This window comes from Castor canadensis, chromosome 8 (assembly GCF_047511655.1).
Source record: "Castor canadensis chromosome 8, mCasCan1.hap1v2, whole genome shotgun sequence".
Lineage (NCBI taxonomy): Eukaryota > Metazoa > Chordata > Mammalia > Rodentia > Castoridae > Castor > Castor canadensis.
The window spans coordinates 28,821,565-28,827,620 of NC_133393.1; the positions used below are offsets into that span (position 1 = coordinate 28,821,565).

The 6,056-nt window shown below is 39.8% G+C and overlaps 2 non-coding genes across 2 annotated transcripts; both read right to left on the reverse strand.

Moving 5' to 3' along the window:
• Window positions 1–509: 509 nt before the first annotated feature.
• On the reverse strand, window positions 510–583 carry Trnai-aau (transfer RNA isoleucine (anticodon AAU)). Its single transcript has one exon. It is a non-coding gene; the product is annotated as a tRNA-Ile (tRNA).
• A 1,622-nt stretch (window positions 584–2,205) lies between these two features.
• Window positions 2,206–2,278, reverse strand: Trnaf-gaa (transfer RNA phenylalanine (anticodon GAA)). The gene has a single exon. It is a non-coding gene; the product is annotated as a tRNA-Phe (tRNA).
• Window positions 2,279–6,056: the final 3,778 nt, after the last annotated feature.

Below are 6,056 nucleotides of genomic sequence, written 5' to 3' on the forward strand. Positions count from 1 at the left end.
AGAGCGCTGGGCAGTGCACGGCTTCCCAGTCGGCGGTTCTGACGGCCCCGAGACACTTCCCCCCTCCCTTCGGATAAAGGGGACAGAAGATTTCCTGCGGAAGCCAGGTGACAACCTCACGCGGAGGAGCAGGTGTTTATTTACCTGGGAAAGTAACTGTGTTGAGGAAAAAGAACCCAGCCTAGACGTCACAGGAAGCAAACCACGTCTTGCGATCAGTAACTCGCCGTCACCAACTGAGTCAGTGACTATGCCGATCTGGCTTCCCTTTCTCTGCTGAAAGTACTTTTAAAAGCGCCAAAATAACATTGTCTACTGAAGTTTCGCTAAAGTTTAGGCAAATTTCGTACCTTTCATTCCCGCTTCCCTAAATCATCACAACTTCTCCGGTATGGTCTTCAATTCTTCCCAGTGAGCGACAGAAGGAGATGAAAGTAGTAAAGTTTAAGTTTTGAATTCTGGTTTTTGATGAATCTGGAGGGTACAAGGGTCAAAAACGTGAGTCACACTGGCCCGTACGGGGATCGAACCCGCGACCTTGGCGTTATTAGCACCACGCTCTAACCAACTGAGCTAACCGGCCACACAAGGACCTCCTGTTTTTAAAGAAGGTGGTAAATTAATTCACTTTTTGTGAGTTTATGTGTGTTTTTTACATAAAAATAATTTTTTTTTACCCTTTTCAAAGGTACCTTGTAAAGCTATGTTCCCAGACTTTAATGAAAGAATCCGAACCATTTCAAGGCCACATTCAAACTAGAAAATCCATGATGGAAGTTTTGATGAAAGCTGAGTTCTTTGTGAGGAAAAAACTGTAAGGTTTTCCTAGTGGACGAAGGGAGACTTACTTCCCTCCTAAAGGCAAACCAGTGTACTGTGTACTGGATTGCAAATTGCAAGATTCTTTTTTTTTTTTTAATCGTTTTCACATTTACTCATGTGTATACATTGTTTAGACCACTTCCCCTCCACCCCCTGCAAACTTCTTAATAACTTGTAACTTAATGGCCTGTTATTTTCAACTTGGTTCAAAGCCATGCCTCTGAAGTGGCAGGGATCTCCATCTCTGAAGCCCTGACGTCATCGATGACGACATCCAGGGCTGGATCCCGGTCGATTCCGTAGGAAAGGGCTGCGGTGACTTGCGTGCGACGAAAGCATTAAATTCTCATTCCACGGCGCGAGCTGTGTGTCACACAGTTCCATCTTGTGAACGGAAGGATTCAAACACCGGATTGGCGAGGCAGGATCAAGTGCGATGTGCTCTTGATCGTGCTGTCGGTTTACAGGTTTAAAGGAACCCCTGCGTCCTCAGGAAACCTCTTTTTGCATGTGTCTGGGGTTGTGTTTTTTTCTCTTGAGTTTTTCGAACTTCCATGCACACTGATGCCTAATATATTTTCGGCGAATATGTTGATTTCACAGTTAAAGGAATGGACGAGTCACGATTCTGTTGATTTTAAAACTGACACTGGAGCAAGGGAGAAGTGTTGGACTTATAGTGAGTCTCTAAAAAGAATGTACCCAACAGTTGCGGATTTAAGTAACCACTTGGTTCTTCGACATTTTATTATTTTTCTAGTCTTCACAGGCATTTAACCTAAGTTTAAAGAGCTAAGGCTTCTGACGGTTCACAAATCACATAAAAAGGAAATAACCGTTTCAGCAGTCAAATGTCCTCTTGTACATCCCGGCAGTTAAAAACAACTAAAATATTGCAGCAAAATAAGCTAAACTTCTTACCACATTCTAAATGCTGGCAATAATGTAAGGATTTATCATGCCAAAATCTAAGTGAAGACAGGTAGGTGGAGAATTAAATGTACTTAAGCCCTAATTTTACTTAATTAAATTAATCCATTTTAAAAGTAAGTGCTAGGGATGCAACCCAAGGACTAGCCCATGCTAACCTGCTGAGCTAAACCCTCAGTCCTGATTCTTATAAATACATTTAGTAACATCTACATTCTTACTAAAAGTACAGTGAATGTGTTTTCTTGCTTTCCCTGTAAAGGAAAGGAAACTGTAAACGAACTTGAGTGTACGGGCATGAGAGGATTTACAGAAGCCTCTTTCATGATAATAGTAAATTTATGTAACCTCTTATCATATAAGTACCACTGCTGACTGAAGTATTGTACATGCCTAGCATTGGGTAGTTCTGCTTACACCACCATTAAAATCAATCCAAAAAAAAAAAAGGTCTGCCGAAACCCGGGATTGAACCAGGGACCTTTAGATCTTCAGTCTAACGCTCTCCCAACTGAGCTATTTCGGCTGTACAGGAAGGTGTTTTTTTTTTTTCTCCCTACTTTCATTGAAATAGTCTTTTCCTAGTGTCTTAAAATTTTTTCTTTTTTCAGAAACTGTATCTGGAAAAGTAACATTTTGCCCTTTACAAAAATAATGGTGCAACCAAAAGTCAGGATTATTAGAAAATTTAGACAATGGGGTAACCAACCCAAAGTTCCCTGAGCATGATAGAAGGTGAGAAAGAAAAATAAGTGATAAAGAAAAAAGTTATACATGGTTGCTAAAGATACGAACTGTGGATAGTCACAGGGATTTGATGATCCAAAACTTCCTGCTCTGGGGAAGTTTCCCAGATTTCATTACAACTTCATCTTGGGTAATTTCTAACTGGGCGCTCAACTATCTCTTTTTTTTTAGGTTGTTCTGTCCCTCTATTCCATTGAGTAAAGTAAATCTTACGTGTGTGGCTTAATGAATGTCACAAGTTTATATCCATGTATAACCATCAGCTACCTCATACTCCTCATTTTGTACCCTCCCTAAGTGAGCCACTGCCCTGAACTCTTTCACTCTATGTAATGTCTTTTCTTCTTTTTTAACTTTATATCCAATTAATTAAATGGAATCTATGTTCTTATGTGTCTGGCTTTTGTACCAATATTGTTTTGAGATTCATCTGTGGGTTTTGTCTATAAAAACAATTACTGTGTTTAGCAAAAATAAAGACCCCCCACAAAGATGTCCATGCCATAATCTCTGGAACCTGTGAGTATTTACCTTTCATAGCAAAAGCCACTTGGTAGATTGACTATATTAAGAATCTTCAAATAGGGCAATTACTCTGGCTTATCCAGGTGGGCTCTTGAGGGAAGAGAGGAAGATGTGGCAAGAGAAGCAAAGATTAGAGTGATTCAATTGCTGTCTCTGAAGGTCGAAGGGGGCCATAAACCAAGGAGTGTGGGCAGACTTTAGAAGCTAGAAGAATCAAGAAAATGAATCCTCACTTTGAGTTTTCAGAAGGGATACAGCCCTGCCAAACACCTTGATTTTAGCCCATTGAGACCCATTTTCAACTCCTGACCTATAGAACTGCAAGACAATATTTTTAAAACAATAAGTTGGTAAGTTTTAGACATCACTTGTTTAGAGAAGCCTTCAAAAATAAATTTACATTGCCTATTGTAGTAGCAACAATAGGCAATTAATACAATTACTAAAATTCACCAACTGTGCATTTGGTTAAAAAAAGAGATTAGATGGGAGTCGTGAATATGATCAAAGTAGTGTGTGTGTGTGTGTGTGTGTGTGTGTGTGTGAAAATGTCATAATGAAACTTATTTCAAATGTACAAAAAAAATTTTAAATAAGCATTAGAAATTTGCAATGCTGTTTTCAGAAATTCGCACAGAAAACAGGAATACCCCTAGAGACACTTCTTGTGCCTCAGGCCATTTTACTTTCACATTGTCTTCTCAACATTTTTTGGTTACTATCTTTAATACAGGCATAATATCCTATGAGGTATTAGCCTTTTAAAAACTATTGAAGAGTCTCTTCTGTTGAAAAATATTCAGGAGCAATGTCTTTCCTTCATTCTTTCTGGGACCATATCCACATCTAGGTTTTGGTATTTGCTTTTCCCTTTGCCTGAACCTGTCTTATACTTCATATGTCAGGCCTTGACTTAGACATCACTTGTTTAGAGAAGCCTTCCAAAATAACTTTACATAAAATAGCACCTCCAACACATATTCTGGTATCCCCTATACCTCTTAACCTATTTTTCCCTATAGAAGTTAGCATTACCATTTCTAGCTTTATAAATACAGGATCTTGCTATGTAGACCAAACTAGCCTGCAACTCTCTATCATTTTGCCTCCACCTCCTGAGTGCTGGGATTACAGGATTATACTACTATGCCTGGTATATTTATTTTTAGTTGTTTATTTTTTTAAAATCTCTTCCTTCTAGAATTTAGGGTCTAGAAAGCAGAAACTTCATCTTCTTTCACCACCATAACTTCAGCAAAAGGAGATACTGCGTATTTGTGTTATGACTACATTGAGATAAGGTGTGATGGAGTGGCTCAAACAGTAAGAGTGCCTGCCTAACAAGCATGAGACCCTGAGTTCAAACTCTAGTACGCCAAAAAAAAAAAAAATTACATTGAGATAAAGAGCACAGAAGACAACGTAGATTTGTGTTGTATAATATTCCCACGTGTTACCAGGTGCTGGTGGTGCAAGCCTGTAATCCTAGCTACTCAGGAGGCTCAGATCAGGAGGGCTGTGGTTTGAAGCCAGCCCAGGCAAGTAGCTTTCAAGACCCTATCTCAAAATAACCAACACACAAAAAGGGCTGGCAGAAGCTCAAGTGGTAGAGCACCTGCCTAGCAAGCGTGAGGCCATGAGTTCAAACCCCAGTACACACGTACACACACACATACACATACAAAAAAGTCCCACATGTTAATGTTACAGAGCTGTGGGTGAAAAGCTCTGTCAGAAATGCCCTGAGGTCAGTCAGCAGGATGCATCGCTCCATATTCAAATGTGAGAATGGATGGGGGAGAAATGTTACAGTCATCAATGTTTGTAGAGTTGTTCTAATCAAAGGAATAAGTATAATACAAAAGAAGTATAATGGGTAATTTTAAGTGCCACCTTGATTGGGTAAAGGAATGTCCAGACAGATCATAAAACATTGTTTTTAGGCATGTTTATAAGAGTGTTTCCAAAAAGATTAGCATTTGAATCAGACTTGAGTAAAGAACCCTTACCAACATATAGGCCAGGATAACACTAAACCCTTGAGAGCCTTAGAGGGAACAGAAGGCTAGAGCAACAGTGAACTTACTTTCTTTTGGAGTTAGAGTCCTGTCTTTGCTATCCGTCTGTGATGTCAAAGCGCCAGATACCGAAGCCTTCCAACTCTAGGCCTTGTACCAGCAGCCCCCTCAACTCGCTCCTTTGGTCTTTGAAACCAGGTTGAATTACACCAGGTTTCTTTGCTGTTCAGGTTGCAGATGGCATATGGGATTTCTGGACCTCCACAACCACATAAGTCAATTCCCACAGTAATTCTTCTGTTATCTATCTATCTACCTATCGCCTATATATCTCTTATTGGTTTTTTTCCCCTCTGGAAAACCCTGACTAACACAGATTTTCAGTACCAAGAGTAGTTCTAGAGAAACAGAAGCTTAAGGATGAGTTTTCTAATTGGTTTCAGAGTTTCTAGTATTGGCTCTCTAATCTGATTAACTATTTCCATCACTGTGGTCAGTGGGCCTTCCAAGGAGAGGTTCCCAAGAAAGAAGACAAAGACATCTACTCAGGTCTCAAGAAAGTTAATTCCTTAAAACAAGTCATGTGACACGTAAGCAGATTTATTAGCAAGAATAATACACACTTAACTGGTCCTGGTGGTAAACACATGTAATCCTAGCTATTCAGGAGGTAGAGATCAGGAGGATCACAGTTCAGCCCAGGCAAATAGTTCAGGAGGCACTATCTTGAAAAAAAAAAAAAAGCCGTCACAAAAAAACAGGCTGGTGGAGTGGCTCAAGCACTAAGAGCACCTGCCTGGCAAGAATGAGGCTCTGAGTTTAAACCCTAGTGTCACAAAAAGCTCACACTTCCAAAAAAAACAATAGTGCACACTTGAAATATTTGAGTGTGGACGTAAAAGTGAAGCACTGTTCTGTCCTTATCAAGGCGACATGTATATTTTGAGCCACATCTTTGAGGTTCTGATCTATATTGATTTTCTTTTTACTGACCTGCTAGCTACTCAACTATTT